General features: G+C 45.6%; 1 long non-coding RNA gene and 1 pseudogene across 1 annotated transcript; one reads left to right on the top strand and one right to left on the bottom strand.

Moving 5' to 3' along the window:
• The first annotated feature begins 56 nt into the window (after positions 1-56).
• Positions 57-18,112, top strand: LOC139363698 (uncharacterized). Its single transcript, XR_011624455.1, has 2 exons — positions 57-471; positions 5,704-18,112. It is a non-coding gene; the product is annotated as an uncharacterized lncRNA (long non-coding RNA).
• A 293-nt stretch (positions 18,113-18,405) lies between these two features.
• LOC112427904 (large ribosomal subunit protein P1 pseudogene) lies at positions 18,406-18,800 on the bottom strand (annotated as a pseudogene).
• Between the last annotated feature and the right edge of the window lie 870 nt (positions 18,801-19,670).

The following is a 19,670-nucleotide window of genomic DNA, read 5'->3' as shown; positions in this document are numbered from 1 at the left end:
CGCCCTCCCCCTCGGCGAACGCAGTACGCAGAGCGGGGACTACACCTCCCAGCAGGCGCCGCGGCCCGCAGAGCGTTGTGGGACCGAGCCTCTGACACCGGGCTGCTGGCTCTTGGCAGCCCGAAGCTGAACTCCAAGCTGACAGTAGCACTGGACTGTGGACGTAGGACTTGCACACCTGAAGAGTTAAGAGCTTGCTCATGGTAGGGCCTCGAGAGCGCCACGACTACGTGTCCCAGAAAGCCGTGCGCCCGGGTTCTCCTTCCGGCTAGCTTCTCCTGACTTCCTGGCAGCCCAAGGCTGCCCAGACCGGGACGGAAACTCCGAGGCAACTCCTCACTTGTCGGAGATCCTGCTTGTGCGACCCATTTCCGCACATGCGCGGTCCATGCCGCAGTGCCCACTCGACGCCTAGGTAGCTGCGCTGCCCGTCCGCCAGTGTCTGGTGGCAGGGGCAGATGGTGGAGACAGGTGGGTTCTAGGAGCGTTAGGAAGGTGTATAGGCCTGGGGCTTAGGTGTGAAGGGACCAGCGAGTGAGAGAAACTCTGCCCGGGGAAGAGGCTCTGAGAGGATGGGCATCCCGGGAGTGAGGGTTTCGAGATTTCTTCGGGAAAATGGGGGTTTGGGGAAATGTGCTGTGGTGCTGTCTGTATGTCACGCGATCTACGGGGAGCTGAGAGATTAAAGGGAACCTGCGTATATCGAGCCCCTTATTCATTCTTTCAGAAAATGGTTATTTTTTAAGCATCCAGCTTCTGCTGCGTACCGTTCTAGGCACTGAGAAACAGCTCTGAACATGAGAGACAATATGCCCCTGTTCTCATGGAGCTTAATTCTGGTAGAGAGACGACAGACGTTAACCAAGAGAGTGGCTAAGAAGGAACACACAAGCGGAGACTGCTTCTAGTGAACTCAGCCTCCAACTCTGTGTAATTTAGGTCTGTCAGTGCCCTCTAACCAAATCCCACCAGGAACACAAGGGTCGTTGAACAAACTGGGTTTATTACTGGTTGCAGTGACTGAGAACACACATTGAGGAAAGATGGGGTTTCTCCGGTAAGAGTTGTTAGTGATTTGGGAGAGGTTTAAGGAAGTGAAAGCTTCACTGGATTAGCTACTGTCAGGAAGAGAGGGTCGTTCCATGATTGAGCATCTCAGTTCATCCTACCTAGAGGAAGGGAATTCTAGATTGAGGTAAAGAAACAGCAGCCTGGCCAGGCGCGGTGGCTCACGCCTGTAGTCCCAGCACTTTGGTAGGCCGAGGCAGGCGAATTGCTTGAGCCCAGGAGTTCCAGACCAGCCTGGGCAACATGGCGAAACTAGTCTCTACAAAAAATACAAAAATGAGCCGGGCCTAGTGGTGCCCGCCCGCTATCTCAGTTACTTAGGAGGCTGAGGTGGGAGTATCGCTTGAGCCCAAGAAGTGGAGGTTTCAGTGAATGGAGATCGCACCACTCCACTGTACCCTGATAGAGCCAGACCTTGTCTCAAAAACGGGAAAAAAAAAAATGCAGCAGCAACTCCCTCATATTAGCCAAGTGGGGATGTTGAGTCATTTTTTCTGGTTTGGACAATCATCAGGTTTTATCTTTTTATCTGTGTTTAGACCTGGTTATAGAGTGGTCTTGTATTTGTCTAGATCTATCATGGTCACAGAGTGACCTCGTCTGATGTTGATGTTCTTTGGAATTGTTTTTGTTCTACAGGAAAACACAAAGCCAAGCTATAAGGGCCAGGCTATGGTCTAGTAACATCATGGCGTGTCTGATTGTACCAGGCCAGCTTCCAGATATCAGAGCCTGCTTTTCACTTTCTCAAATTGTTTTTGCATTCTCTGCACCTATAAAGTGAAAGGGGCTGGATGACCTAGAAATCTTCCCATTACCAAGGACCAAGTTACAGTAATTTGCGTGCATTCAGGACACAGTGTAAGTTCCCTGCAGGCAGACTTTGAAGTTGCGTAGTCCTTACCTGGTGCTTTTCACCAAGGGAATTGAAAGAAAAGCAATAGGAAGAGCACAGAATTGGAAAGTTCTTGCCACTGTCCTGCTATCTGAATTTCACCTGGTCCCTTCCACTATGGCCCTTAGGACATTCATTAGTAGAACAAAGGAGTTAGATATGACCTCTGTTTCAGTTACCTATTGCAACACAACAAACCGCTCAAGACTCAGTAGCTTAGAATAACAATGGTTTATTATGATTTACAATTGTGTGGGCTAATCCGGGCTCAGCCCGGGCCCACATGGTATAAGCTGAGGTTACAAATTGGGCTGCAATCAGCTGGGATCGCATTCAAAATGACTTCATCCTCTCCACCATGTGGCTTTTTATCATTCAAACGTCTGCATAGTGACTTGAGAAAGGACAAGCCCCTGTGAACAAATGCTTATCAAACCTCTGGTTGCACCACACTTGGTAAACCCATAGTTAGTGTAGGAAGGGATTGTACAGGGGTATAAAAACAGGCATGGGGTAGGAGTCACACCTGGATGTGACCCCTCACATACATATGTTTATCCTACACCATCTTTTTTACTGTTTTAAAAAATTGATAGTTTCAGGTTTTAAAAATCTGAATTGCCAGCTTTTCTTGAAAAATTAGAATATCTGACAATTAGATCTACATGGCAACAATATGCAGGGGTTAAAATAGCAACTACCTTTATTTAACCGTATATTCTATGGTTTTTCACAGTTGCCATCACTCCTTTTTGTCTTATATGTGCATGCTTCACTCATTTAAGTTGCATCCCTAACCTGTATAGATATTTGAGTTTGCATCCCCTGGCATTGGAACTGTCGTGGAGATAAATCAAGGTTTCTCTCCTTTTATTAAAATCATATCCCTGGGAGCATGGAGAGGGGCTGCCATCTCTGTGGCTGCACCATGATCTACCAAAAAAAAAAAAAAAGAAAATTGTATCCTGCCTTAAAAGGAAAAAAGTACCAATATTATTAGGTCAAATTCCAGGAGCTCAGTGGGGTTAAAAACTCATACGTAGTAATTAGCCAAGTATGGTGGCTCACACTTGTGGCTCCAACTACTTGGGACGCTGAGGTGGGAGGATCACTTGAGTCTGAGAGGTTAAGAGTGCAGTAAGCCATGATTGCACCACTGTATTCCAGCCTGGGTGACAGAATGACCAGCTTGGGTACCAGACCAGCTTCCGTGACAAAACAAGACCCTGTCTCAAAACAACAACAATTAAAAAAAAAAAAAAAAAAAAAAAAACACTGTATATATGGTAAAAAGAAGTCTTATCCAAGGTATATAAGAGCCTAGCCGAGCCAAGGCTTTATCACCTTGCTCTCAAGAACTCAGGTGCTCTTATTGCTTCAGGCTTGATGGCAGCTGTTGATTAGATTTGGTCTTAGACAAAGGCAGAACACCTTGAGGCCCATTTCCCACAGTGTTTCAGATAGCTCTTGGCTGAGGTTTGCAAGACATGATCTTAACAAAGGGATTCCCCTGAGGTCCAGTTCAGAACCCAGAATTGCTTAGATTGTAGAAAGGCACAATGGTGCGTAACATAAACTGTATACAATGTAACACTCCTGCTGGGGTCTCAGGACAGCACTCTGTAATCAAATACATTCTTCTGCAGCAGAACATGTGTGTGCCTGTCATCAATTTATAACCTCATAGCTCCAAATCTACCCTTCTTTTCCATGCTTGGAGATACTGGAGCAGGATCCTGTAAATATTTCTCTGGCAGCTGGCACTGTGTTTAACTCTGTCAGTAGAGAGCACTAGAGGAACACAGCAGAATGAAGGGCTTCTCATCCTGGTTCCAGTGTACTTTCTTTTCCTTCTTGCTCTGTGGCACATGGCAGCAAATGGCTTATAGAACCATCCCTTCCTCCCCACACACAAGGGGGGCTGGGACATTCAGAGGGTGGTGGCTTCCCAGTGAGTTTAGTGGCACCTCAGTAGGCAATTTCCTGCTTGCCAGCCTCGACCTGTAAGTGTTTTGTTTTGTTTTGTTTTTTAAATATATGGAGTCTTGCCCTGTCACCCAGACTGGAGTACAGTGGTCGTGACCTCAGCTCACTGCAACCTCTGCCTCCCGGGTTCAAGCAATTCTCCTGCCTCAGCCTCCTGAGTAGCTGGGATTACAGGCACACGCCACCAAGCCCGGCTAATTTTTTGTATCAGGGTTTCACCATGTTGGCCAGGCTGGTTTTGAACTCCTGACCTCGTGATCCACCTGCCTTGGACTCCCAAAGTGCTGGGAATACAGGTGTGAGCCACTGCGCCTGGGCTTTTTTTGTTTTTGTGAGACAGAGTCTTACTCTGTTGCTCAGGCTGGAGTGCAGTGGCACAATCTCAGCTCACTGCAATCTCCGCCTCCCAGGTTCAAGAGATTCTCCTGCCTCAGCCTCCTGCAAGTAGCTGGGATTACAGGTGCATGCCACCACACCCAGCTAATTTGGGGGGTGGGTTGTTTGTTGAGATGGAGTTTTGCCCTTGTCGCCCAGGCTGGAGTGCAATGGCGCAATCTCAGCTCACTGCAACCTCCGCCTCCTGGGTTCAAGCGATTTACCTGCTTCAGCTGCCCGAGTAGCTGGGATTACAGGCGTCCTCAACCACACCTGGGTAATTTTTTGTATTTTTAGTAGAGACAGGGTTTCACCATGTTGGTGAGACTGGTCTTGAACTCCTGACCTCAGGTGATCCACCCGCCTTGGCCTCCCAAAGTGCTGGGATTACAGGCGTGAGCCACCTTGCTGGGTCACAACCTGCTGTAACTCTTTTTTTTTTTTTTTTCGGGATGGAGTCTTGTTCTGTCACCCAGGCTGGAGTGCAATAGTGCGATCTCAGCTCACCACAACCTCTGCCTCCTGGGTTCAAGCCAGTCTCCTGCCTCAGCCTCCCAAGTAGCTGGGATTACAGGTGCATACCACCACGCCCAGCTAATTTTTGTATTTTGAGTAGAGACGGGGTTTACACCATGTTGGCCAGGCTGGTCTTGAACTGCTGACCTCATGATCCACCCGCCTCAGCCCCCCAAAGTGCTGGGATTACAGGTGTGGGCCACCATGCCCTGCCTGACCTCCTGTAACTCCTAAGCAAACTTTGTGCGGTGGTCCACAAGCAGCCTCTCTCCTGTGAGGTCTGAATCTCAGCCTAGGGGTGGGGGGTGGTGAATGAAGAGACTTCCAAGCTTGTTCCTTCCTTGGGCACTTGCTTAGCCCTAAAGTTATTGGCTATTCCCTGTAACTGCTAATTCTGTATTTTTTTTTTTTTTTAAGACAGGGTCTTGCAATGTCACCCAGGTGGGAGTGCAGTGGCACAATGATAGCTCACTGCAGCCATGAAGTCCTGGGCTCAAGCAGTCCTCTCAACACAGCCTTCTGAGTAGCTGGGACCACAGGCACATGCCACCCCACACACCTAATTATTTTTTTTTAGTATTTGTAGACACAGAGTCTTGCCAGGTTGCCAGGCTGGTCCTGAACTCCTGACCTCAAGTGATCCTCCTGCCTCAGCCTCCCAAAGTGCTGGGATTACAGGCATGAGCCACTGTGCCCTGCCCTGTTTCTTTACAGTTGTCTTTGCCCCCTTTGTACTTAGTCCTCCATAATAATTCTTTATGTTAAATTTTCCCAATGGAGTACATGGCGGAAGTGATGGGGTGTGAGTTCCAGGAGTAGATTATAAGAGTAATGTGGCTTCCTCTTTGCTCTCTTTCTCTCAGGTCGTTTACTCTGGAGGAAGTGAGCTGCCGGGTCATAGGGACAATCAAGCAGTCCTGTGGATGGGTCCATGTGGTAAGGAACTAAGGCCATCTGCCAACAACTAGCACTAACTTGCCAGGCCTGTAAGTGAGCCGCCTTGGAAGTGGCTTCCCCGGCCCCATTCAATAGTCTTGACCTCATGAGAGACTCTGAGTCAGAACCACCCATCTAAGCCATTTCTGGATCCCTTACCCACAGAGACTATATGAGAGAATAATTTTTTTTTTTTTTTTTTTGAGAGGGAGTTTTGCTCTTATTGCCCAGGCTGGAGTGCAGTGGCGTGATCTCGGCTCACTGCAACATCCGCTTCCCGGGTTCGAGCGATTCTCCTGCCTTAGCCTCCCCAGTAGCTGGAATTACAGGCCCCCACCACCACACCCGGCTGATTTTTTGTATTTTTAGTAGAGATGGGGTTTCACCATGTTGGCCATGGCTGGTGTCGAACTCCTGACCTCAGGTGATCCACCTGCCTCAGCCTCCCAAAGTGCTGGGATTACAGATGTGAGCCACCTCGCCCGGCCAAATATTCTTATTTTAAACTACTAAGTGTTGAGATAATCTGTTACACAACAATAGATAACTAATAAAGACACCAAAACAAGAGCTACTTCAAAATACTAGACTCAGGGAGACCACTTTTTTTTTTTTAAATACTTTAAGTTCTAGGGTACATGTGCACAATGTGCAATTTGTTACATATGTATGTATATATGTGCCATATTGGTGTGCTGCACCCAATAACTAGTCATTTACATTAGGTATATCTCCTAATGCTATCCCTCTCCCCTCCCCCGTCCCCACAATAGGCCCTGGTGTGTGATGTTCCCCTTCCTGTGTCCAAGTGACCTCATTGTTCAATTCCCACCTATGAGTGAGAACATGCGGTGTTTGGTTTTCTGTTCTTGTGGTAGTTTGCTGAGAATAATGGTTTCCAGCTGCATCCATGTCCCTACAAAGGACACAAACTCATCCTTTTTTATGGCTGCATAGTATTCCATGGTATATATGTGCCACATTTTCTTAATCCTATCTGTCACTGATGGACATTTGGGTTGATTCCAAGTCTTTGCTATTGTGAATAGTGCTGCAATAAACATACGTGTACATGTGTCTTTATAGCAGCATGATTTATAATCCTTTGGGTATATACCCAGTAATGGGATGGCTGGGTCAAATGGTATTTCTAGTTCTAGATCCTTGAGGAATCGCCACACTGTTTTCCATGATGGTTGAACTAGTTTACAGTCCCACCAACAGTGTAAAAGTGTTCCTATTTCTCCACATCCTCTCCAGCACCTGTTGTTTCCTGACTTTTTAATGATCGCCATTCTAACTGGTGTGAGATGATATCTCATTGTGGTTTTGATTTGCATTTCTCTGATGGCAAGTGATGATGAGCATTTTTTCATGTGTCTGTTGGCTGTATAAATGTCTTCTTTTGAGAAGAGTCTGTTCATATCCTTTGCCCACTTTTTGATGGAGTTGTTTGCTTTTTTCTTGTAAATTTGTTTGAGTTCTTTGTAGGTTCTGGATATTAGCTCTTTGTCAGATGAGTAGACTGCAAAAATTTTCTCCCATTCTATAGGTTGCCTGTTCACTCTGATGGCAGTTTCTTTTGCTGTGCAGAAGCTCTTTAGTTTAATTAGATCCTATTTGTCAATTTTGGCTTTTGTTGCTGTTGCTTTTGGTGTTTTAGACATGAAGTCCTTACCCATGCCTATGGGTTGGCTCAGCTGGTCTCGAACTCCTGACCTCAGGTGATCCACCCACCTCAGCCTCCCAAAGTGCTGGGATTACAGACATGAACCACCGCACCCAGCCAGTGATTTTTATTTTTTATTTCTTTATATTGTCACTGGAGAAATTCATTTTCTCAATTTCTGGGGAGCATACCAAAATTGCTTTACTAATATTTACTAAATGACGATTAAGTATACCTGTGTAGTAGAGACAACCCTATATGCTTACCTACTTCATTTCCCTTTTTTGGGGTATAAAGTTTTGAAAAGTACATTGTGCAGGCTCCCTTGCAGCTTCTAGGGCCGAGAGTGTAAGAACTGACCAGTGAACAATGAGCAGGAAGAATGTACTTCTGAGATTCGGCAGTGACTCACTGACGAGCCTCCCCTGTATGCCCACTCTTCCCCAGCAATGCTGGACACCACAAACTCCAGATGGTATAACTATAACATGGAGGGCTCATGGACTCAGATTGGACTTCCCATGAAAAAGATGTTTTAAGCCACCATGTTTCTAGGAAGTGGACACATAGTGTCAGTTTGCCCAAGCTGAGCTACATTTCCCTGAATTATTTTCCTCTGTGTTTCTGTTTAGAGCCACTAGAGAGACTGTCATGCAGGATTTGGAGCATGGAGGTGAAGCATGAGTCATTCTGTAGCCCATATACATTGCTGGTGATAGGCTGACTCCCTGCTTGGTATGAGGTAGTGGCTTGGTCTGTTAATTGCTCTATCTTCCCTTGGAGCCTCCTTCAGCTCCTCTGATTCCTGGGCCATGTGTGTGTTTCACTCTGTGACAATAGGCTCCAGCCTCTGCATGACACCCATATCACCCAGGTCAAAGGGGACAAGCACTCATGTAAGTTTCAGTCCCCCTGTCCTCATGGGCTTCCATTCATGCCAATGCCTGCTCCCTTCCACTTCATATCCATCTTCTCGAACTGATTCTAAGATCCAGCAGTGGCTGTGAAGACAATAGCCTTACAGGGACAGCTTAACTAGATTTACATTTATAGAAGGTCAACTCCTTGGGAAAAAAAATCCCTTAATATACTCTTGTTGGTTCTAATTCTTTGGCTGAATTTTGGCTGATAGGCAGTGTTAATCTGCTACTGTGGCACAGCATATTCTTTTTTTGAGAGGGTCTTGCTCTGTTGCCCAGACTGGAGTACGGTGGGTGTGATCTCAGCTCACTGTGGCCTCAACCTCCCAGTCTCAAGTGATTCTCCCACCTCAGCTTCCCCAGTAGCTGGGATTATAGGCGCACACTACTGGTCCTGGATAATTTTGTATTTTTTTGTAGAGACGGGGTTTTCCCATGTTGCCCAGGCTGGTCTTGTATTCTTGGGCTCAAGCAATCCTCCTGCCTCGGCCTCCCAAATAGTGCTGGGATTACCTGGCCAGCATATTCTATTCTAATACAACTTGTCTCTACTCTTTCACTTGGAGGTATCTTATTTAACCTGATAAGCACTAACCCTTCAGTGATAGAGTTCTCCTGAGATCTGGTTGTTTAAGTGTGTGGCGCCTCCCCTCTCTCTTCCTCCTGCTCTGGTAGTGTAAGACACCTCCTCTCCCTTAGTCTTCTGCCATGACTGTAAGTTTCCTGAGACCTTCCCGGAAGCTGAGCAAATGCCAGCATCGTGCTTCCTGCACAGCCTGCAGAACGGATGAGCCCATTAAACTTCTTTTCTTTATAAATTACCCACTTTCAGGTATTTTTTTATAGCAGTGTGAGAATGGACTAATACAAGTACTAACATCTATAAAAATAAAACCTAAAAATAAAGTTGATGCAGAATTCCTTCTGTCTCATTCCAGCAACAAGTAATATTTATACACAGATATGTAAACTTTTAAAAATTATTTATTGGCTGGGCGCGGTGGCTCACACCTGTAATCCTAGCACTTTGGGAGGCTGAGGTAGGCGGATTACCTGAGGTCAGGAGTTCGAGACCAGCCAGGCCAACATGGTGAAACCCCCCCTCTACTAAAAATACGAAAATTAGGCAGGCATGGTGGCGCATGCCTGTAATCCCAGCTACTCAGGAGGCTGAGGCAGAAGAATTGCTTGAGCCCGAGAGATGGAGGTTGCAGTGAGCAGAGACTGTGCCACTGCACACCAGCCTTGGTGGCAGAGGGAGACTCTGTCTAAAAAAAAAAAAGAAAAAAGTTATTTATCAATGTAAAAGATGTAGCTCTAGTATAATTCTATGTCTATGTTTAATCATTGCCAAAATTTTAATTTTATTGCTTGATGTATAGTATTTAATAATGATTATAACAACTTGATCCAGGAGGACTTTTTGGCTAACATTTAGAGGCTGTGATCACAGAAAATGAGAATTACAACACAAAAGAAAATTGTGGCCAGGCACAGTGGCAGGCGGATCACTTGAGGCCAGAAGTTTGAGACCAGCCTGGCCAGCATGGCGAAACCCTGTGTCTACTAAAAATACAAAAATTAACTGGATGTGGTGGCAGACGCCTGTAGTTCCAGCTACTCCAGAGGCTGAGGCAGGAGAATCGCTTGAACCCAGGAGGCAGAGGTTGCAGTGAGTCAAGATCATGCCACTGCCCTTCAGCCAAGGCAAGAGAGCGAGACTCTAGCTCAAAAAAAATAAAAAATAAAAAATAAAAATTTCAGACATAATAAATAATAGGATATTTAAAAATAGGATAAAAATATTTGGGGAAAATGGAATGAAAATATAAGTTCAGGGACAAAAAAAGAATGGTATAAGATTTCCACCTGGCCAGGCACAGTGGCTCATGCTTGTAATCCCAGCACTTTGGGAGGCCAAGGCAGGTGGATCACCTGAAGTTGGGAGTTTGAGATCAGCCTGGCCAACATGTTGAAACCCCGCCTCTACTAAAACTATAAAAAAAAGATTTCCACCTATTAGAAAAGAACTTTTTATATCATTTTAAAAGAACAATGACAAAATTGCTATTACATTTAGATTTCATTGTGAAGATAATGGAACAATTTTATTTTTAAGTGTCAATACTTATAAATATGCAGAATGTTATATTATTTTCAATGATTTAAAATTTATGCTGAAACATTTTATATGTCAATTTAAGAAATGAGGAATTACATAATTTTCTAATTTCTTCTGGGAGTACATAAACACAAAAGGTTAAAGATCACTACTCTAGAGCACTATGGTGACTACAGAAAGGGCCTGGTACTCTGAGGGCCAGAAGCTCAAGTTTGCCGTGTCGAACAAGACTAAACATCTGCCAAGAATTTCTGGTCATAGATGTGAAAGAATTGGACTTGAAAAATACCTCCCCTCAGCTGGGTGCGGTGGCTCATGCCTATAACCCCAGCACTTTGGGAGGCCGAGGCGGGTGGATCACCTGAGGTCAGGAGTTCAAGACCAGCCTGACCAACATGGAGAAACCCCATCTCTACTAAAAATACAAAAAATTAGCCGGGCATGGTGGTGCATGCTTGTAATCCCAGCTGCTTGGGGGGCTGAGGCAAGAGAATCACTTGAACCCAGGAGGCGGAGGTTGCGGTGAGCTGATTGCGCCATTGCACTCCAGCCTGGGTGACAACAGCAAAACTCCGTCTCAAAAAACAAAAATGTCCCCTCAATACTGACAAAGACATACCAGTTAAAATAACCATCAGATAGCCAATCTATTTGTCCCACTCTCTACTCAGGTAGCTCCATGCTACTAAAGGGCTTTTAACAATCTGACTTCAATACACCTTTCTTGTTTTTGTTTGTTTGTTTGTTTTTTGTTTGTTTTGAGACAGAATCTCAACCTGTGGCTCAGGCTGGAGTGAAGTGGCATGATCTCGGCTCACTGCAACTTCAGCCTCCCAGGTTCAAGCGATTCTCCTGCTTCAGCCTCCCAAGTAGATGGGATTACAGGCACATGCCACCATGCCTGACTAATTTTTGTATTTTTAGTAAAGATGGGGTTTCACCACATTGGCCAAAGTGGTCTCAAACTCCTGACCTCAGGTGATCCGCCTGCCTCGGTCTCCCAAACTGCTGGGATTACAGGTGTGAGCCACGATGCCCCGCCTCAATATACCTTTCTAATCTCATTTTCTGCTACTTTCTCCCACTTCATGTTCTGGCTGCTCATATTTTTCTAAACAGATCACTGTCCCTCACAGCTCATGCCTTCATGCTTGCTTGCCACTCTCTCAGGCAGTGCAGAATTCAGCAATCATGGTGTGAACTGTTTGGGCTAGAGCCTATCCCGGGCCTTTCTATAGGCTCTAAACAGCATGGAGAACTCCAAGGACAGTCATGCGCTGCATAATAGCATTTCGGTCCACAATGGACCACATACACAACAGTGGTCCCATAAGATTATAACAGAGCTGAAAAACTCTTGTCACCCAGTGACATTGTAACATCATAGTGCAATCCATTAGTCACATGTTTGTGGCGATGCTGATACAAACATACTGCCCTGCCAGTCAAATAAAAGCATTGCACATACAATTTTATATAGTACATAATATTTGATAGTGATAACAAATGACTCTTACTGGTTTATATATTTACTATATATATGTATATATACTTTTTTTTTCTTTTCTTTTTCTTTTCTTTTTGTTTTTAAGACGGAGTCTTGCTCTTTGCCCAGGTTGGAGTGTGGTGGTACGATCTTGGCTCACTGCAGCCTGTGCCTCCCAGGTTCAAGCGATTCTCCTGCCTCAGCCTCTTGAGTAGCTGGGATTACAGGTGCGTGCCACCACACCCGGCTAATTTTTGTATTTTTGGTAGAATCAGGGTTTCACCATGTTGGCCAGGCTGATCTCGAACTCCTGATGTCAAGTGATCTGCCCACCTTTGCCTCCCAAAGTGCTAGGATTACAGGTGTGAGCCACTGCACCCGGCCTTTTATAATTTTTTATTTTATTTTATTTTATTTTTATTTATTTATTTATTTATTTTTTGAGACGGAGTCTTGCTCGTCGCCTAGGCTGGAGTGCGGTGGCGCAATATCAGCTCACTGCAGGCTCCGCCCCCCGGGTTCATGCCATTCTCCTGCCTCAGCCTCCTGAGTAGCTGGGACTACAGGCCCCTGCCACCGCGCCCAGCTAATTTTTTGTATTTTTCAGTAGAGACGGGGTTTCACCATGTTAGCCAGGATGGTCTCAATCTCTTGACCTCGTGATCCACCTGCCTCAGCCTCCCAAGGTGCTGGGATTACAGGCGTGAGCCACCGCACCCGGCCCTTTTATCATTATTTTAGAGTGTACTACTTATTAACAAAAAGAAGTTAACTGTAAAACAGTCTCAGGCAGGTCCTTCAGGATGTATTCCAGAAGAAGGCATTGTTATCTTAGGACATGACAGCTCCATGCATGTGATTGCTCCTGAAGACCTTCCAGTGGTACAAGATATGGAAACTGGAAAACAGTGATATCGATGATCCTGACCCTGCGTAGGCCTCAGCTAATGTGTGTGTTTGTGTCTTACTTTTTAACAAAAAATATGTGAAAAGTGACAACAAAGACAAAAAAATTTTTAAATAGAACAAAGCTTATAGAATAAGGAGATAAAGAAAGAAAATGTTTTTGTGCAGCTCTACCATGTGTTTATGTTTTAAGCTAAGTGTTATTACAAAAGTCAAAAAGATTTTAAAAATTAAAAAGTTTACAAAGCAAAAAAATGTACAGTTAAAGTTCAGTTAATTTATTATTGAGAAAGAAAAATAAATTTAGTGTAGCTTAAGTATACAGTGTTTATAAAGTTTGTGAAAATAAAGCTTTAAAGTTGTTGGATCTTTAAAAATATTTTAAGTCGCCAGGCGCGGTGGCTGATGCCTGCAATCCCAGCATTTTGGAGGCCAAGGTGGGCAGATCACGAGGTCAAGAGATCGAGACCATCGTGGCCAACATGGTGAAACCCTGTCTCTACTGAAAATACACAAATTAGCTGGGCGTGGTGGCACCTGTCTGTAGTCCCAGCTACTCGGGAGGCTGAGGCAAGAGAATCCTTTGAACTTGGGAGACAAAGGTTGCAGTGAGCCAAGATGGCACCACTGCACTCCAGCCTGGCAAAAGAGCGAGACTCCATCTCAAAAATGTGTGTGTGTGTGTGTGTGTGTGTGTATTTTAAGTCTTGGCTGGGCGCAGTGGCTCACACCTGTAATCCCAGCACTTTGGGAGGCCGAAGTGGGCGAATCACTTGTGGTCAGAAGTTCAAGACCAGCTTGGCCAACATGTTGAAACCCTGTATCTACTAAAAATACAAAAATTACCTGGGCATGGTGGCACACACCTGTAGTCCCAGCTACTTGGGAGGCTGAAGCAGGAAAATTGCTGAAATCCAGGAGGCAGAGGGTTGCAGTGAGCCAAAATTGCACCACTGCACTCCAGTCTGGGAGACAGAGCAAGACTCTGTCTCACAAAAAAAAAAAAAAAATTAAGTCTTGAAAGACATTTGCCAATGATCTGAGTCATGTAATATATAGTTGCAATTTTTGTTTTTTAGATTATAGATTGACTTTATTCTTGTTTTGTGAATGACTGGGAGAGACTAGAGACCAGATTTTTCTTTTAACTATTGATATTTATTATAGATTAATTGTCTCTTTTATGGTCCTATATCTAACTTACTTCAGATGGCACAAATGACCCCATGACTGTTAGATCTTCAGTGTAAGATGTTCTGTATACCTTCCCTCTCCACACAAAATAAAGTCCACCTTGACTAATCAAATCGTTATAATTATAGTAGTTTACAGTAATATCTTATAGTGTACAGTAATGTATACTACCAGGCCTTCATATTCAGTCACCCCTCACTCTCGACTCACCCAAAGCAACTTCCAGTTCTGCAGGCTTCATTCATGGTAAGTGAGCTATGCTGGTGTACCATTTTTTATCTTTCATACGGTATTTTTACTGTACCTTCTCTATGTTTAGATATACAAATTCTTACCATTGTGTTACAATTACCTACACTATTCAGGACAGTAACATGCTGTACAGGTGTGTCGCCTAGCAACTATAGGCTGGACCACAGAGGTTTCTTATCTTTCGGCTTCCCTGGGCCACACGTGAACAATAGCTAACAATAACACTAACAATAGCTAATGAGCTTAAAAAAAAAAAAAAAGAAAGAAAGAAAGAAAGAAAAGAAAATCACCAGGAAATCTCATACTGTTTTTTAAGTTTATGAATTTGTGTTGGGCAGCTTTCAAAGCTGTCCTGGGCCACATGCGGCCTGCAGGCCACGGGTTGGACAAGCTTGCTGTACCACGTCATCTAGGTATGTAGTAGGCAATACCATCGAGGTTTGTGTAAGCGCACTCTATGATGTTCATACAATGATGAAATTCCCAAATGATGTGCATCTCAGAATGTATTCCTGTCATTAAGTGACACATAACTGTACTGATAAATTTATCCTAAGGAATATCATAAATATTTCTAAATATCCTATTCTGAAGAAACAAGGTAGTGGAAAGTCGGCAAAAGGAGGACGTGGTCTGGAGATTTCTTTTTTTTTTTTTTTTTGAGACGGAGTCTCGCTCTGTCGCCCAGGCTGGAGTGCAGTGGCCGGATCGCAGCTCACTGCAAGCTCCGCCTCCCGGGTTTATGCCATTCTCCTGCCTCAGCCTCCCGAGTAGCTGGGACTACAGGCGCCCGCCACCTCGCCCGGCTAGTTTTTTTGTATTTTTTAGTAGAGACGGGGTTTCACCGTGTTAGCCAGGATGGTCTCGATCTCCTGACCTCGTGATCCGCCCGTCTTGGCCTCCCAAAGTGCTGGGATTACAGGCTTGAGCCACCGCGCCCGGCCGGAGATTTCTTGACGAACTAGATTCTAGCTCCTAAAACACGGAATTTATGTGACTAAGGTTTCAGATATTAATCCCAATGGATTTTGTTTGTATATTCAGGTATGGCTTTGTGCTGATGGCCTTATTCTGCTTTCCCCCATCTGAATGGGAGTCATTTGCCTGCCTTCTGCCTTTTTTTTTCTCTGTACTCCAAGAGCTTTGTAACCAGTAGGGGCTCAGAATGACCGAACTTGGAGCAAAGTACATGTACAAGGAGTCTTGTCTATGTAGCAGAATGTTAAAATGAGACTCTTTCAATGCTGAGTGTCAGCTGTGGCACCAAAGCCGAAAACAATAGAACCATTTTAACGCAAAGCCTTAGATCAAGTTGGAAGACCAACAACCTTCCAAAGAAGGTTGTGAAAACACCATTTCTGCCAGCTAATCAGCTCATCACCCACTTTGAGAGTGCACAGGAGAGGCTTGGAGACTGATTGCAGAGATGGGAGAGGATTTAGAGAGTTCTTCCCAGTGCTGCCCATATGTGCTTCAAGGGGCCTCCAGAGAACCACTCTGAGATACTGATGTATGTCCCCTAGAGTTTGGGGAACATAGGGACTGGTTCTTCATTCATGTCTGAAAAAGTAAGTCTGTTACACAAAAGGGGCCCAATCTAGACCCCAAGAGAGGGTTCTTGGATCTTGTGCAAGAAAGGATTTGGGCAAGTTCTTAAAATGAAAGCAAGCTTATTAGAGGAGTAAAGAAACAAAAGAATGACTGTTCCATAGACAGAGCAGAGTATGAGGTGCTTGACTAAGTACACTTATAGTTAATTTTTGATTATATGTTAAATAAGGAGTGGATTATTCAGGAAAGGGACAGGGATTCCCTGGAATCGAGGGTTCCTCCCACTTTTTTTTTTTTTGAGATGGAGTTTCGCTCTTGTTGCCCAGGCTGGAGTGCAATGGCACGATCTCGGCTCACCACAACCTCTGCCTCCTGGGTTCAAGCGATTCTCCTGCCTCAGCCTCCAGAGTAGCTGGGATTACAGGCGTGTACCACCACACCTGGCTGATTTTGTATTTTTAGTAGAGACAGGGTTTCTCCATGTTGGTCAGGCTGGTCTCAACTCCCAACCTCAGGTGATCTGCCTGCCTCAGCCTCCCAAAGTGTTGGGATTACAGGTGTGAGCCACCATGCCCAGCCCCTCCCACTTTTAGACCATATAGGGTAATTTCTGGATGTTACCATGGCATTTGTAAACTGTCATGGTACCGGTAGGAGTGTCTTTCAGCATGCTAATGCATAATAATTTGTGTATAATGGGCAGTGAGGATGACTGGAGGTTGCTTTCGTCACCATGTTGGATTTGGCAGGTCTTGGCCAGCTTCATCATTGCATCCTATTGTATCAGCAGGGTCTTCATGACCTGTATCTTGCCCTGCTGACCTCCTGTCTCATCCTGTGACTAAGAATGCCTCACCTCCTAGGAATGCAACACAGCAGGTCTCACCTTTATTTTAGCCATCCCCTATTCAAGATGGAGTCGTTCTGGTTCAAACACCTCTGACAAGTCTGTGGGCCAAAGGCTGAGTGAGAACATTGTGTGACATGAGAGGAAAAGGACGTATCCTGGGAAGGCCTGGACTTCCAAGTTTCTGAGGGACAAAGATGCATGTTTTGTGTAGACCAGTTATGGATTCCACAACAAGACCGTCTCAAAATAGTGACTGACCAAGAGGATCACATGGAGGGGCAAGGTGATCCAAACAAGTGTTCCCTGAGGCGGACAAGGGGAAGAGACTTCAGTCAGCTATCCAGAGGAGGTGTCTTTTCTCTCCAGGAACAACAGCAACCCCCAAAAGTGTTCCGTAAGAGAAGATACCGGCATTTGACATGAAACAACTAAAAGATAAAGGTGCCAGATTATAACTGGTCAAGACATTTTCTTCCCTGCCTGGGGTTGGGTTCCCCAGAAGCAGACTGTGATATGAGGATATTGTATAAGGGCTTCAGGGCTCCCAGGAGAAACCCACAGGGTGAGGGGGGAAGCCAGAAAGGAAAAGGGAAAAAGCTAAGAAGAATTGCAGTCTCAGGCAGAATTCCACAAAGGGGAGCTTGAGCCTGATCCTGCGTGGGTGCTCCAGAATGGAAGTTTGGCCTGAAGCAAGATTGATCAGTCAATTCCCAGGCAGTTCTGGCCCTCTGTGCCTTCAGGCAACCTCCAAATGGAGAGTAAAGTCTTTCCGGGCTGGGCACGGTGGCTCACACCTGTAATCCCAGCACTTTGGGAGGCCGAGGCAGGCAGATCACCTGGGGTTAGGAGTTCAATACCAGCCAACATGGGGAAACCCGTCTCTACTAAAAATACAAAAATTAGGCTGGACATGGTGGCTAACGCCTGTAATTTCAGCACTTTGGGAAGCTGAGGCAGGCGGATCATGAGGTCAGGAGATCGAGACCATCCTGGTCAACACAATGAAACCCCGTCTCTACAAAAAAAAAAATACAAAAAATTAGCCAAGTGTGGTGGCGGGTGCCTTAGTCCCAGCTACCGGGAGCCTGAGGCGGGAGAATGGCATGAACCCGGGAGGCGGAGCTTGCAGTGAGCCGAGATTGCGCCACTGCACTCCAACCTGGGCAACAGAACCAGACTCTGTGTCAAAAATAATAATAATAATAATAATACAAAAATTAGCCAGGCATGGTGGCAGGTGCCTGTAATCTCAGCTACTCAGGAGGCCGAGGCAGGAGAATCACTTGAACCTGGGAAGCGGAGGTTGCAGAGAGCCGAGATTATGCCACTGCACTCCAACCTGAGTGACAGAGCAAGACTCCGTCTCAAAAAAAAAAAAAGAGTAAAGTTTTCCCTTGGTATCTGCGGATTGGTTCCAGGATCCCCACAGATACTAAAACCCTCAGATGCTCAAGTCCCTTATATAAAAGGGCATAGTATTTACATATAACCTATGCACATCCCCCATACACTTTAAATCATCTGCAGATTACCTATGCTGTGACACCTAATACACTGTAAATGCTATGTAAAATTGATTGAGAGCTGTCTTAGATACTTTTAGGTTCATATTACAAAAGAGATTTCATCAAAAAGACCAAAGCCCGTGTCCTTATCAGACTCCTCAGATTCTCTTTTCTTTAGTTCTCAGCAGTGGTGGAGGGGGCAGGACTTCCTACAAGTGCAGTACCACCTCCTAGCGCAGGTCCTCCAGCCCCTGCATTGCAGATGAGGCTCCCGATGTTGACATTGGCCTGGGCTTTTGCCAACAAGCCAGGCCAAAAATGTTCCACGTTTACACCAGCTGCTTTCATGAGCGCCTTGGTCTTATTCTCTGTGACGGTCACCTCATCATCATTGTGCAGCATGAGGTCCAGGTAGATGATGCAGCTGAGCTTGGAGACAGAAGCCATAATGCCACAAGTGTGGGGTGGGCCCTGCTGGCACATTGCTGGTCACCGGATGAAGTGAGGGCCTCACCCCAACACAGCCTAGCTTCCTCAGAAGGACTGAGCACCTTGGCCACAGCTGGAGAAAGGAGGTGTTTGTTTTGTTTTGTTTTGTGTTTTGTTTTGTTTTGTTTTTTGAGACAGAGTTTCACTCTTGTCGCCCAGGCTGGAGTGCAATGGCACGATCTCCACTCGTCACAACCTTCACCTCCCAGGTTCAAGCGATTCTCCTACTTCAGCCTCCCAAGTAGCTGAGATTACAGGCGTGCGCCACCATGCCAGCTAATTTTTTGTATTTTTAATAGAGACAGGGTTTCTCCGTGTTGGTCAGGCTGGTTTCGAATTCCCCACCTCAGGTGATCCACCCACCTCAGCCTCCCAAAGTGCTGGAATTACAGGCATGAGCCACCGCGCCGGGCCAGGAGGTGTATTTTTTAATTTGTATTTTTTATTGTTGTATTGTTGCTGTTGGCAGTATTTTTTATGTGTGGGTGGAGGCAGATCCTGAGGATGCAGAGGGCTGACTGTAGTTGATATGGGACATTAGAAAGGAGAGCACCTGAGGCCAGGTGCGGTGGCTCAGGCCTGTAATCCCAACACTTTGGGAGGCCGAGGCGGGTGGATCATGAGGTCGGGGGATCGAGACCATCCTAGCTAACATGGTGAAACCCCGTCTCTTCTAAAAATACCCAAAAAAATCAGCCAAGTTTGGTGGTGGGCACCTGTAGTCCCAGCTACTCGGGAGGCTGAGGCAGGAGAATGGCGTTAACCTAAGAGGCAGAGCTTTCAGTGAGCGGAGATCACACCACTGTACTCCAGCCTAGGCGACAGAGCAAGACTCCATCCCAAAAAAAATAAAAGAGCACCTGAAAGCCAGGAAGAAGGAATTTATAAACAGGGATCTGGGTGGAACATTAACAGTGTCTGTTACAGATCATGCCATGCACTGCTCAGGT

The sequence above is a fragment of the Macaca nemestrina genome, chromosome 6 (assembly GCF_043159975.1).
Source record: "Macaca nemestrina isolate mMacNem1 chromosome 6, mMacNem.hap1, whole genome shotgun sequence".
Classification (NCBI taxonomy): Eukaryota; Metazoa; Chordata; class Mammalia; order Primates; family Cercopithecidae; genus Macaca; species Macaca nemestrina.
This window is presented reverse-complemented; position numbering and strand designations above follow the sequence as displayed.